Raw genomic sequence first — 12,522 nt, 5'->3', positions numbered from 1 at the left:
TCAGAGCGGTTTACAGATAGTTAATTAGACATTTCCCTGCCCTCAGGCTTACAGTCTAAAAAAAATAGTCTAGAAAGGTTCTGGGAAAGTGGGGCAAAAGTACAAGCTGCTTTCAAGATGGCGTTACACTTGCTCAATGGATTTTTTATTATTTTGGAGGGTCTACCCTAAATCGGAGGTAAAGAAGGCTGCTCAAACAAGATCTCAATTCAGTTACCTGTCCAGGGTTATGAATTTCTACCATAGTCTAGCATGGGGGGGAGGGGGGAGGGAAAAACCTTTTAAATTTGTTTCTTCCTCTCACCAGTCAACAACACCATGCTATGCAAAGGGATCTTGTAGCACCTTTGAGACTAACTGAAAAAAAGAAGTTGGTAGCCTGAGCTTTTCTAGACCTGAGTCTACTTCCTTAGAAGTATGGGATGGAATGCAAAGTCCAGTAAGCAGGCTGTGTGTGCACAAGCAACACAAAACTTGGAATGTGTTTTGGGAACCAATAGTCATTCATATGGTAATCTACTTACTTTGGATTTAAACAGCCTTCCTCTTCCTCTTGCTTGTCTCCCAATGGCCATTCTTAAAACTGAACTTGACCCCTCATCTCCACACCCACAAAGTTTCACGTTTCTATTTACATTTTTACACACAGCCTGCTTATATATGTCTGTTCCTGGATTTTGCCTTCCTCTAAGACAGAGTGTGTGACTTACCCAAAGTCACATGTTTTTATGGTTAAACAGGGACTATACAGTATTTTTGATCTCTCAAGGTCAGTCCAGCATTCAACCCACTATACCATACTGGCTCTGGGACCATAAGAACAATTACAAAGTCATTGTGTACAGCAACTTTCCCCTGCACTTTCCAAGCAGCTTGGACAAGTTGCTTTTTAAGACTAAAACTCATAGAAATAAAATCATAACGGCTAGGAGATTCTTGAAAATATATATTTAAAAAGAAGCTTTTTGTGAGCTCTTCTCAAGTATCTAGGACCTCCACCGCATGAATGAATTAAAAACCATTTGGAATACAGTCACAGCTAGTATATGAGTGCTACACACATTAAAAAATCAGGTTTGGGGAGTGAATTATACTCATAGAGAGTGACCTAAAATACTCAACATGAGTGACTGTTGCTGAAAATTTGAGTTTAGATATAGTCAGATGTATATAAACAAAAAGGAAATTATTTTTTGAAAAAAAATTTGCATCTCTTACTTGATTGTTGATTTAATTTTCATTTCTATTGATATGAAATCTGTGCACTCCCAGATATTTTTTTCTGCATTATGATAGGATAGCATTTCTAAAGGTCAAACTAGCTGCAATTTCCAGTGGATTTTTCTTTTACAAAAAGCAGCTGAGAGTCTAACTGCATTGCTGAAAAATGCCCCTGTGAAAGTTCCTGTTTGGTCCAGTTTGAAAGACTGGTGGGTGCAGTCCTGTAGATGTACTTTTCAGAGGGAAAACAGAATGAAGAATATACAATATGCCCTTCTCCTACCCGCCTCCCATCATAGTCTAGACTTCAGCCTCTTGCACTCACATTTTTGGAAAAGCAAAAGCTGTGGAGAGTTTCAGCCAGGCCTACTTTGTGCCCAAGTAAGTAGGTTTTGCAAGAGTAAGTGGAAGCAGGAGTTGTACATATGTTTTGGTGGGCCGCTACATCTTGTGGCAGTAAATAATTCATAAATATCCACCTGCCCATCCACCCACACTTGCTTCCTCACTTGATATCTACCTTCTTCTGAGACTAAAGAATTCTGAAATACCAAGTGCTTTTTCTTTCTTTCTTGTGCTATATAGACTTGCGTTGTTTATTCATTTTGTTTCCAGATACATTTTCTCTACATCCTTTATTGTCATGTTGACTCTGTACACAACTCTTCTAAAAGGAGCAAATTGCTGGTCAAATGGTCCTTAGACAGGGTATCCCTCTAAAGCTGTCTCATCAACTTTCTGCTCCTCATTTGAGGAGCAGAGATGGAAAAGATATAGGAGGATGAGCATGCAACGAGGTCCATTTGTTTACTTCAGAAACACCTGATGGAAGTCTTCCTTTGTTGTTAACAACACTGCTTTGTTTATCTTTTAAATGTGAAGAGGCTAAGTGAAATTGGTTCTGATTTTGTCCTGGATCAGCTTCTTTTCCTTTTTGGTGGCATATCTGTTGGACATATAGAGAAACTGGCTCTCTACTATGAAGTATTCTCGCATGCTGGATTCTCTACAGTTGACAGTTTGTGTATGGTATCTTAGAGGGAGTTTTTATCTCTGCTGTTCTTTTGTCTCTTGAATATTGTTGTGCGCAAGCCAGTGAATTATTAGCATCCCTTTAAAGATGCTGCACTGAGTGCAATGCATGGTGTGTAAAATCCTTTAAAATGATTATGATGATGAATCCAGCTTAACAAAAAGAGCTGTACTTGAGATGATGGGAAAACCTGACAAAGCCTTGGGCCCTTCGGTGTACCAGCTGGGCCTTGTCTGTCAGATTAAAGGCCATTCTAAAAGGGAGGCCTCACAGCTACAATAAACTTGATTATTCATGCTTCCGTTTGCATGTGAATACTTTTATAATATGACATCTTATCACACATACCCCGTTACAGCTTTCACTTTTAGTTCTTTGAATGACTGCTAAACAATAGGGCTGTTGCATAGTTTGTGTATATGTAGTTAATGTGCCCAGTGGTGGTCCCCCTCCCCCACTTAAGAGTCACTAATATGTTTGCTTTTCCCTTCATGTTCTTATGCAATAGTGCTGTATTAGACTGCAACACTGAAAGAGCTTATTGTGTTTCCATACTAGAATGCAATGTGAATTTGTTAGGAAAGAAAGGGAAGGAGGGAGAGTCTTAGAATGAGAGAGCACACATGTGTTTTTCTGTTTATGTTGTGACCATTCTCTCATTGGCTGTCTTATATGTTCTCATTTTACACCTGGAGAAGGTGGAGCTTCATATGTTTAATAACTTAAGCCCATTCCAAATAGTGTGTACCAATTATAGATTTATCAGCTTAGTCCAAAAAACATGAAAAATACGATTGACCTACTACTGTCGACATGCCACAAAGAAATATTGGTCCAAATTTTGTTCAGGAATTTGATATATATTTTGCACAATATATTTTGGAAAAGATGAGATTTTTGAGGGCTAGTGGGCTGGGCTGACTGGGTTAGTGAGGTACTCAGGTGTAGGACTTGTCTGTTAATGCTTGAACACGGCTAAGTAGGTTTAATCCTTCGCAGGCATTCTGAATATTTCTAAGTAAGCATCTCTTCAGATTGTGCCACTGACCTATCAATATTAATTTTAACATTTGAAATTGACCTACACACATACAAGTCTGTATTACCTTTGATTTTGGAAAGACATGGTGTCACACGGAAAGTTAGACTATGATGTCCAGTTCTGTTAATCTCTAACAAAAAAGTGGGATACCTCATGTCATGAAGCTGAATCTGGGCCTCCTCAAGTTCCAGTATGGCTTACTGGGTCTCAGCAGAATACCACACCCTCTTTCCTTGGAAACTATGAGCTAAAAGTTTGGGATGGCTATGATAAGTGGCAGTAAGAGTTTCATGCTAAAATATACTATTAGTTTTGTTCTCACTCTTTTTCCTTTGGCTGTACCTATCGCTGGAATGAAGCTCCCGAGGACTGAACTTGATCTTTTGTTTGAGAGATATTCCCCAACCTTATTCTAGCACACTGATTCCCAAATTTTGGTCTTCCAGATTTTTTTCACATCAGCTTTGAGAATTCCTGACTGTTAATCAAGCTAACCAGGGATTCTGGGTGTTAAAATCAAAAACAGCTGGAGGAATGAAGCTTGGGAACCACAGTCTAGCACCTGACAACAACAAGTGTGAAGAGCTTTCTTAGTACATAGTTATTACTAGATAAGTCTTGCATGATTTTTTTTCTAATTTTTTTTTTAAAATGCTGGTGCTCAGCAATCTGGTTGTAATGAATTCTATAGGTTATTTTGTCAGGGATGATGGGAGTTGTTGCTCTTCACCTCTGGCTCGAACTCACCACCTTGTTACGCACCGGCGCTGACCAGTTTTGGCCAGTGGTTAAAGCTTTGCTCTAAAGCAGCAGAGTTACAGAGAATAGGCTGAAGACCCTGACAAACTCTCCAAGCCCTCTCACTCTTGCTTCCACAGAAGTCTTCACACTTCTTCAGGATCCAGCTGGCTCTTGTATCTTCACTCAAGACACCAGACAACTCAGTAGTCTTATATAAAAGATCTACTTTATTCTACTATATACAGCTCCAAACTATCCAACACAACTCCAATACTCCTCACTACTACCCACTACTACCACCCACAAAATACATTGGGATTCATAGCCATTATTATAGTCATTGCAAAATACCACCCACTGTTGTCTGTTTCCACCCAGTGGGCATGTACACCATTCTCATTGGTTTTCTTGGTTCAACCCACAATTAATGATTTCATCATCTCGGGCTTGACCACTTAACAATTCTCAGGTGTGTTCAATTATCCACTTTACATTTCTGTCCTTGGCATTTAGGACTTGTTAATTCCATTACCTTTTACACCTGTGTGGCTCCTAATTGCTTCTGCTGAGTCACCCTGACTCTCACATACATGTTTTATTTCTTTCACCATATATCCCATGCTGCTTTTTCCTTAACATATTTATGCATAGCACTGCTTTTATTATAGGGACATGATGGCATAGCAGTTAAGATGCTGACTCTGATTATCACAAGGTTGGCAGTTCAAGACCCAAGTGCTGTGTAATGGAGTGAGCTTGCATCACTTGTCCCAGTTTCTGCCAACTTAGCAATTGGAAAGCATGTAAAAGTGCAAGTAGATAAATAGGTACCACATAGGTGGGAAGGTAATAGCATTCCATGCAGATATGCTGGCCACATGACCATGGAGTCATCTTTGAAAACGTTGGCTCTTCAGCTTAGTAACAGAGATGAGCACAGCCCTCTACAGTCGGACATGACAAGACAATCATGTCGAAGGAGAAGCCTTTACCTTTTACCTTTTTACTTTTATTATATTATATTATATTCATATTTTAAAAAAAGAAAAAAAATGTCCTTCACTCTTTTTGCTTCATGAACATTTATACACTGATATCACAAATGCTGAAAAAGAATAGGCTTCCATATTCTCCCATCAGGTCAGATGGATTTTAGGGAGTGATGCAGGCATTACTCTCTCTCAAAGAGTCCTGGTAGTACAGTGAAAGAGCCCTGGTGTCGCAGTGGTCAAATGCCTGTACTGCAGCAACTCACTCACAAACCACAAGGTTGTGAGTTCACTACCAATGAGGGGCTCAGAGTCAACTCAGCCTTGCATCCTTTCAAGGTTGCTAAAATGAGTACCTGGCTTGTTGGGGGCAATTGGCTTACACATTGCAAAGCTCTTCCTTGCCACAAACCAAGATGCTAACTTGACCTGCACATTTATCCAGAAAATGTTATCACAAGACCTAATGGCATAACCCACAATATTAGCGGGACCTTCATGTGCACATGCTCCAATGTGATTTATGCCATACTATGTCATCAGTGCCATCAGCACTCTACATTAGGTGAATAGTGAAAGTACAGAGAAGCAAAAGCAACAGGTTTTCACTTGCAGTAAATGGGAATGTCAGAGGGTAGAAGAGGGTGAGCAGTTGGGTTGGGATCCCGCCATAGAGGACGACGCCTTGGAGGACCCAGAGGACGACCGGAGGGGAAAAAGTGGGCCGGTGGAAGGGGAAACAGCTGTGTCGGGGGCGGAGGCCGAGGAGAAGGCAGGGCTAGGGGGTAGAAAAGGGGAGGTGCTGGAGGCAGGGGGGAGGATGGAAAGCAGAGCCAGGGGAGCCAACGAGGGCAGGAGTCAGGTCCGACTGGATACGAGGCGGAAGTGGAGGCTTGTGTGTGGGACGCCTTCGCGGCCGAGATTAACAGGCACCACTTTAGAGGCCAACGCGCCGGTCCTGATGGGAGAGGTGAGACGCGTCCGGGGGGGGGCGAGAACTGGTGGCTGCCACTGGGCCCTCACCCCACAGCTAATGACCTGGAGCCCTACCAAGCCCGGCCCGAGATTCACCCTGATCCTCGGTTGCTGTGGGATATCAGGGGCCAGTGTTGGCCCGTAGTCCGAGGAGCCCGTGGACGTCCTCATCCCAAATCCAGCGCCACCCTTGACAACTTGGATATTGAAATCCCGTAGACCGCCATTGCGGACGGGAGAAGGTCAGGCGGCCAGGTAGCCTGAGAGGACTTTAATTTGTTTGTGCCGTCTATTGAAAGGACTTTAGATTGTTTGGTTGGCAGTGCATTAAACTGCCGAAGTTGTGTTGCCCTCAGGCCTCTATTTGTGTTCATTAAAGTTACTTGCAGCATCCATCAGTTTCCTGACCATTCATTATGGAACCCATGGGACCACCTTTTCCCCCCGACGGGGCCAGGGGCCCGGCGACAGGGAAGTGAAGACTTCTGTTTTGAACCGGCCTCTCCTGTATATAGAACATGGCTGTTTGCTGGAGGTGTGCTACAGATGATCTCCTCAGCTTTGTTATTCCACATAGAGTCCATTGTATTGAGATAATACTTGAAATGGCTGTCTCATCATTGTCTCCTGGTGATACAAAAGAAAAGAAGCCAGGAAGCACAAATTTGATATGTATGAAAGAGAAATTGAAAACTTTAGGAATATGTTGCTGGTATGTAACTTTCACTATCCCACAACTGATTATTTTATTTGAAAACTGTAGTCTCTCAGCTTCTGGAGAGCCACACTTTTTAAACTTCAGATTCTCACTCTAAACTTCCTGATAATGATATTTCATTTTGTAGATAAGAAATAATATCCAGGGTATTACACCTTCTTTGAAGAGGTGAAGTGGGAATATGACATATGTCTATAGCTTCAGGATGTGCTTGCTTTGAAGGCTTGCAGGCATCCATCTGTGCAGTTGTAAGAGCCTCTGCCAAGTTACTTATGGGCTGTTCTTCATTAGTAAACGCTTTAGGCACAGTTGTTTTGCCAAGCATGACACTGTTTCTTCTCAGGAGCCATTCTCACATGGAACATTGGTAGCTCTTATCCTGAGGATGACAACTCTTCCATATCTCCCAGCCAACATGACCATGCTGTGAGAACTGGAGTCTCCAAAAAGTAACTTTCCCCAGCTTTGTTATTATCCAGTGAAGGAAAAAAAAATTCAGAATCAAGAGATAATTGTGTAGAGTAGAATAGAATGTTCCCTCATTGATAAAGAGTATTTGGAATAGAACTGATAAAAATGTAGGTGGGCAGATAGGTATGGCATCAGAAAATGTGTGTTTCTGTGTGCATGTGCACATACACAACCACATGCCAAATATAAATAAAGCTGCTACCATGAGATGTTCAATGGAATAAATCTGACATAATTATATAGAAGAGGCAGTAAGAAGTATTATGTATTTAAATATTTTTGATTAGGTAGAAAACCAGTGGGTTAGTTAGATGGGCCATTTATATACAGGTTCTTTTTCCTGTAGTGTGAGAAGGAGAAGTGATTTGCTTCCAGCTGGTTACAGTGAAAATAGTAACAGTTCAATAATGATGATTAAAATAAGGCATTTTTCATAATGCACCAGGACTTAAAATATGAAATTCAATATAACAATGTAAAATGTAGCTGGAGTACTACTGCTTCATCAGTGCTTTTTGTCACACGGTAGCTCAGATATCTGGTTTTTGAACTATTGTTGATCCACATATGCACATATGCACATATCTGTATATGTGCAATACATATATGAAAGTGTTGTGTGTGTGTATTCTGTAATTTGATTAATTAGCTCCAAGTCTTTGGCTCAAAAGAGGCTTATATTTACCAAAAGGAAACTCCTTGAGTCAATATTACTATTGCAAGGGTTATTTAAAAAACACATTATAAGGAAGCAAATCATTTGGTGTAGTTTGCTGCCTTCCTGCAATGCACACAAGTTCTGATTTACTAACTTCCTGCCAAAATAATGCGGCTCTAGTACATACACTTAACTGGGGATTTTTTTTTTGAGCAGGTATAGGCAGAAGACAAATACAGATTTACCATATAACCATACATTAAACTTCTTGTAAATCTGGACTTTCTTCCTCAGGGAGGAAGCTTTTCCAAGGCATTTTACTTGATTCTAATGTGTTCACTGTTTATATTTACATCAGTCTTTGGTGTAGGAATGTCAATATGTTAGATTCAGTGCACTTTCGGTGTGTGTACATATATGCACAAATTGTTGCTCTGTATACATGCACAGTTATCATAAGTACAACACATCTATACAGTCAACATGCACTGTGCACAACATATTATGGATTTGTACATGTACATATATGTATTCACATGTAGTGGAGCATGGATTCAAAGTCTCTCTGGTCTGTATCAGAAATACCTCTAGCATACCTTGCCTGGCATCCTAATGGTGAATTATGATAGTGTAAGTCAGGCATATCATCACAGTTCAATTTTTTAATCATTGTGGAGACGAATTCACTGGTGATTGTGCAATGACCAAAATCCCTCTTTGCAATTTCACCTTTTTTCCAGTTGCAGCTGCTTAAACCTAGGAGATTATCACACTGCGTTCTGAGAACGTTCCTATCATCACGTGATGAGAACGTTCCTGGAACAGATATTACTGCATTAGTAAACTAGAACGTGATCAGAACGTGATCAGAACTGCATTTTACCGCACAGCGATTCCTGAAACCGTTCCGAGAACATATTCCATCAAGGCCACCTCCGTCTCCTGATTGGCTGAAAGAATGACAGGCAGGGAGGCAGGAAAGCAAGCAGGCGAGCGACTGCAGTGAGGGAAGGGGTGTGTGTGAGAGAGAGAGGGGGGGAAAGGAGGAGGGAGGGAAGGGAGGGAAGAAGGAGGGATCGGGAGGAAGGCAGGGAGAAAGAGAAATGGGGAGAGATGAGCCTTGCATGTTACATCCCAAACCTCCTTTGCAAGGTTGGGAAGAAGGAGGAGCTCCATGCAGGTCTCTTCAAGCCGAAGAAAAGCAAGTTGCCAGGGAGGGGACTGGGCCAAGGGCAGAGCCCCGGAAGCCATAGCAGCTCTTTAAACCGGTTAGAAAAGAAGAGTCCTCTGCTGTCATCTCAATTCCCCATTTTGGCTGCTTGTCAGCCTTTTGCCTCCTGTCTGTGTGCGCATGTAATGTGTGCCTTCATAGAATCATAGAATCATAGAGTTGGAAGAGACCACAAGGGCCATCCAGTCCAACCCCATTCTGCCATGCAGGAAATCACAATCAAAGCATCCCCAACAGATGGCCATCCAGCCTCTGCTTAAAGACCTCCAAGGAAGGAGACTCCACTACACTCTGAGGAAAGAGTGTGTTCCACTGTCGAACAGCCCTTACTCTCAGGAAGTTCCTCCTAATATTGAAGTGGGATCTCTTTTCCTGGAGCTTGCATCCATTGCTCCGGGCCCTAGTCTCTGGAGCAGCAGTCGTTCCTTGTAGGGCATGGTTTCCAGACCTTTCACCATTTTAGTCGCCCTCCTTTGGACACGCTCCTTTTTGAATTGTGGTGCCCAGAACTGGACACAATATTCCAGGTGGGGCCTGTGAGCTTCCCTCCCCGCTTTAATTCTTGTCTGGCTCTTTGCTATGGAATTCTGGGAGTTGTTTGCTTGCTTTTGTGTGTTGCTCCAAACAGAGGAGCTTTTGTGGGTTCCTTCCTGGAGGGAAGGAGGAGAAGGTCCTGGGCATCCCTGCCATCCTTGCCTCCTGCAGGCTGCCAGCACAGGAGCCCCGCTGGACATGACACTAGAGGCCCCCGCAGAAGCAGCCAGACCCTCTCCCTCTTGCTCTCTGCTCTGGCCCCCCTGTTTCCCTCTCTCTTTCTCTCTCTTTCCCTTCTTTCCTCTTCTCTCACTTGTCCCAACTTTCCTCCCTTCCCTCCCTCCTTCTTTCCCCCCTCACACACACACACCTTCCCTCACTGCAGTCGCTCGCCTGCCTGCCTCCCTCCCTGCCTGTCATTCTTTCAGCCAATCAGGAGACGGAGGAATGAGAGAACGGATTTGAGAACAGATAAGAATATCGCACACACCTCTGTTCGAACGTTCTCATCACGTTTCAGCTCTCTGGGAACACATTCATATCTGTACCCTCCTGGAACACATGTGGAACACATTTAAACGTTCTGAGAACCCGATTGGAACACATACGTGCCGTATACTCAAATGCGTTCCGTTCTCATCACGTGATGAGAACGGTCTCAGAACGCAGTGCGATAATCTCCCTAGTCATTTCCTGGTTAGAGAACACTAGGGGTAGTAGCAAACAACCTGTTACTATAGCTGGATACAGATCAATGGCAATATCTGCAGGGACCTCTGAAGGACCTTAGGAGGTCCCTGGGGATGCCTGGAACAAAGACAAATTGCTGCAGCCTCTCCTAGCTTCATCATTAATAACTGTTGCTGTCTTGACCACACTCTGGCATGTGTGTCCTGATTTTCATCTGTAAAATATGTGTGTGTGTGGGGGGGGGGGGGTATACAAATGACTGGCTTGGGGGACAGTGGATGTGAAAAAGTGAGGTGGATTGGATCTGAGACTACCATAGCTACATGTCACAGCTATGTCTCTTGGAGCAGGATTGTAGCCATAGTTTTGGCCCACTTCATTTTGGGATTGGTGGATATTCCAGATACTAAAGTAAAATAAAGTAAAGTAAAGTAAAGTAAAGTAAAATAAAGATTTCTTGGGGGGGGGGGACCTTCTTCAACAGTGGACCAGCAGATTCATCACTAGAGGGATGAGAGGGAATAGTAATACATCCAGTGGCCTCTGCTATACTGTCCATGAGACCACAGGATTGCTGCCTGAATGAAACATTAATCATTATATTTTGCAGTACAATTAAATATTTACAGTTAATGTGCAGTGTCTGGTGAAGAGCCTTAAGTAAAGCTGTGCCCTGAGGAGATTATGTTTACTTTGAATATAAAAGTGTTTAAAATGCAGAAGGATGTCTGTATTTTCATTTGTTAAGTGTTGAAGGGTACGCTGCCATGTTGACAAATTCCAGACAATATAGTCTGAAGGGGATAAAACACCCATAGCGGATTACTAGTCCTGAGGTGGTAATATCATTCATTCATACATCCACTTTTCTTCTCACACTTTGTCAGGTACAGTGACTCATGCTTTACAACTAAACTATAATCACTCTAGACAGACAGTGATTTTTCATTAACTAAAATCTGGCTTTTAAAATGAAATTATTGCCATTTATAGACCCTTTTTATTGATTTAGCATTTGGTTTATGATCAGTTACCATGAATATTCAAAAAGTGAAGTATCTTGGCCAATGAAAACATGTTGCCATATTCTTATATTTAATTAATTAAGTCTTTGTATTATTTCCCCCCAGTCCTCCTCCATTCCTCTCGGATACAGTGAGATCTGAGAAAGCTCCTCTCATATACCTTTTACTACAGTGCACCCTTGTTTTCCACTGGGTTTGGTTCTAGGGCCCCCTGTGGATACCAAAATCTATGGATGCTCAACTCCCATTGCATATCGTGCTGCAGTAGAATGGTGTCCCTTATATAAATGGGCAAAATCAAGGTTTGTTTTTTGGATTATTTTATTTTATTTTTTTAAGGCATGGATGGTAACTCAGTAGATGCAGAATCTACAAAGAGTCAACTGTTTTTGTCTGGTATTTTCCTTCATAACATGTAGGCCATGGTTCTGCCTAAGTTTTAACATTAATTACATGTAATGGTTGTGTTTCACTAACACACCTTATTTATGTTCTTCATATCCCATGGAAATGCCCAGAATTCTCATTTCTACCATATACTCAGAAAGAGCTTTTTATTGGCCTTCCAAGCTTCATGAAATCGATGTATCTCATGAGATTTGGCTGCCCTCTTGTGACTTGAATTCATGCAACAACCATCCCTTGGGCCATTACTCTTTCCATAGCCTCATCCTTTTCATTAGGGATATGGACAAAACTGCTCACATTACAGTTGTGTAGAACAAGCATATCATGAATGCATGTTACCCATACATACAAAACAAAAACCTTGTCCCTAGGTGGAGAATCTGGATGTTGTATTCCATTATGACTGTTAGATAATTGGGCCTATAGAACCCAATCCCCTCCAGCATCCCTGTGGCTTCCCAGAATGGAGACAGACTAGTCATTGATCTCACTGGGCTGCTCTTGCCATGCCTACTACACACATATTTATTTCCTGTTAGAGGATATGGAGTCTAATTAATAATGTATTTGCAAGCATTGCACATTGTCTACTTTGTTTTTAACACTTAAACTACCCCAGGCCACAGGCCTGTAGATAATATGTTTCTGTACCTGTTTACTTAGAAATGTGTGTTACTGTATTCCATTGGGCTTACTCCCAGAAATGCATGCAAAGGATTTTAAGTTAACATAATACAGATATGTGGTTTAAACGAGCTGTATTTCACTAATGCTTTGTTTTTCCTT

General features: G+C 41.9%; 1 protein-coding gene across 5 annotated transcripts in view; it reads left to right on the top strand.

Annotated features, from left to right (window-relative positions):
• LOC149286021 (FERM domain-containing protein 3-like) overlaps nucleotides 1-12,522 on the top strand; it is a 150,060-nt gene that overhangs the window by 90,103 nt on the left and 47,435 nt on the right. Inside the window, exon 2 of one of the 5 annotated variants that reach the window (XM_089494512.1) lies at nucleotides 11,534-11,630. The exons of the other annotated variants lie outside the window; for them this stretch is intronic. The gene's annotated coding sequence lies outside the window, so the exon portion shown is untranslated. The remainder of the gene's footprint in view (nucleotides 1-11,533; nucleotides 11,631-12,522) is intronic. 5 annotated transcript variants of the gene reach the window in all.

Source organism: Sceloporus occidentalis, unplaced genomic scaffold (assembly GCF_023333645.1).
Source record: "Sceloporus occidentalis isolate IW3139 unplaced genomic scaffold, rSceOcc1.0.p SCAF_73, whole genome shotgun sequence".
NCBI classification, from domain to species: domain Eukaryota; kingdom Metazoa; phylum Chordata; class Lepidosauria; order Squamata; family Phrynosomatidae; genus Sceloporus; species Sceloporus occidentalis.
Note: the sequence above shows the minus strand (reverse complement) of the source record. Positions and strands in the feature narration are given on the sequence as shown.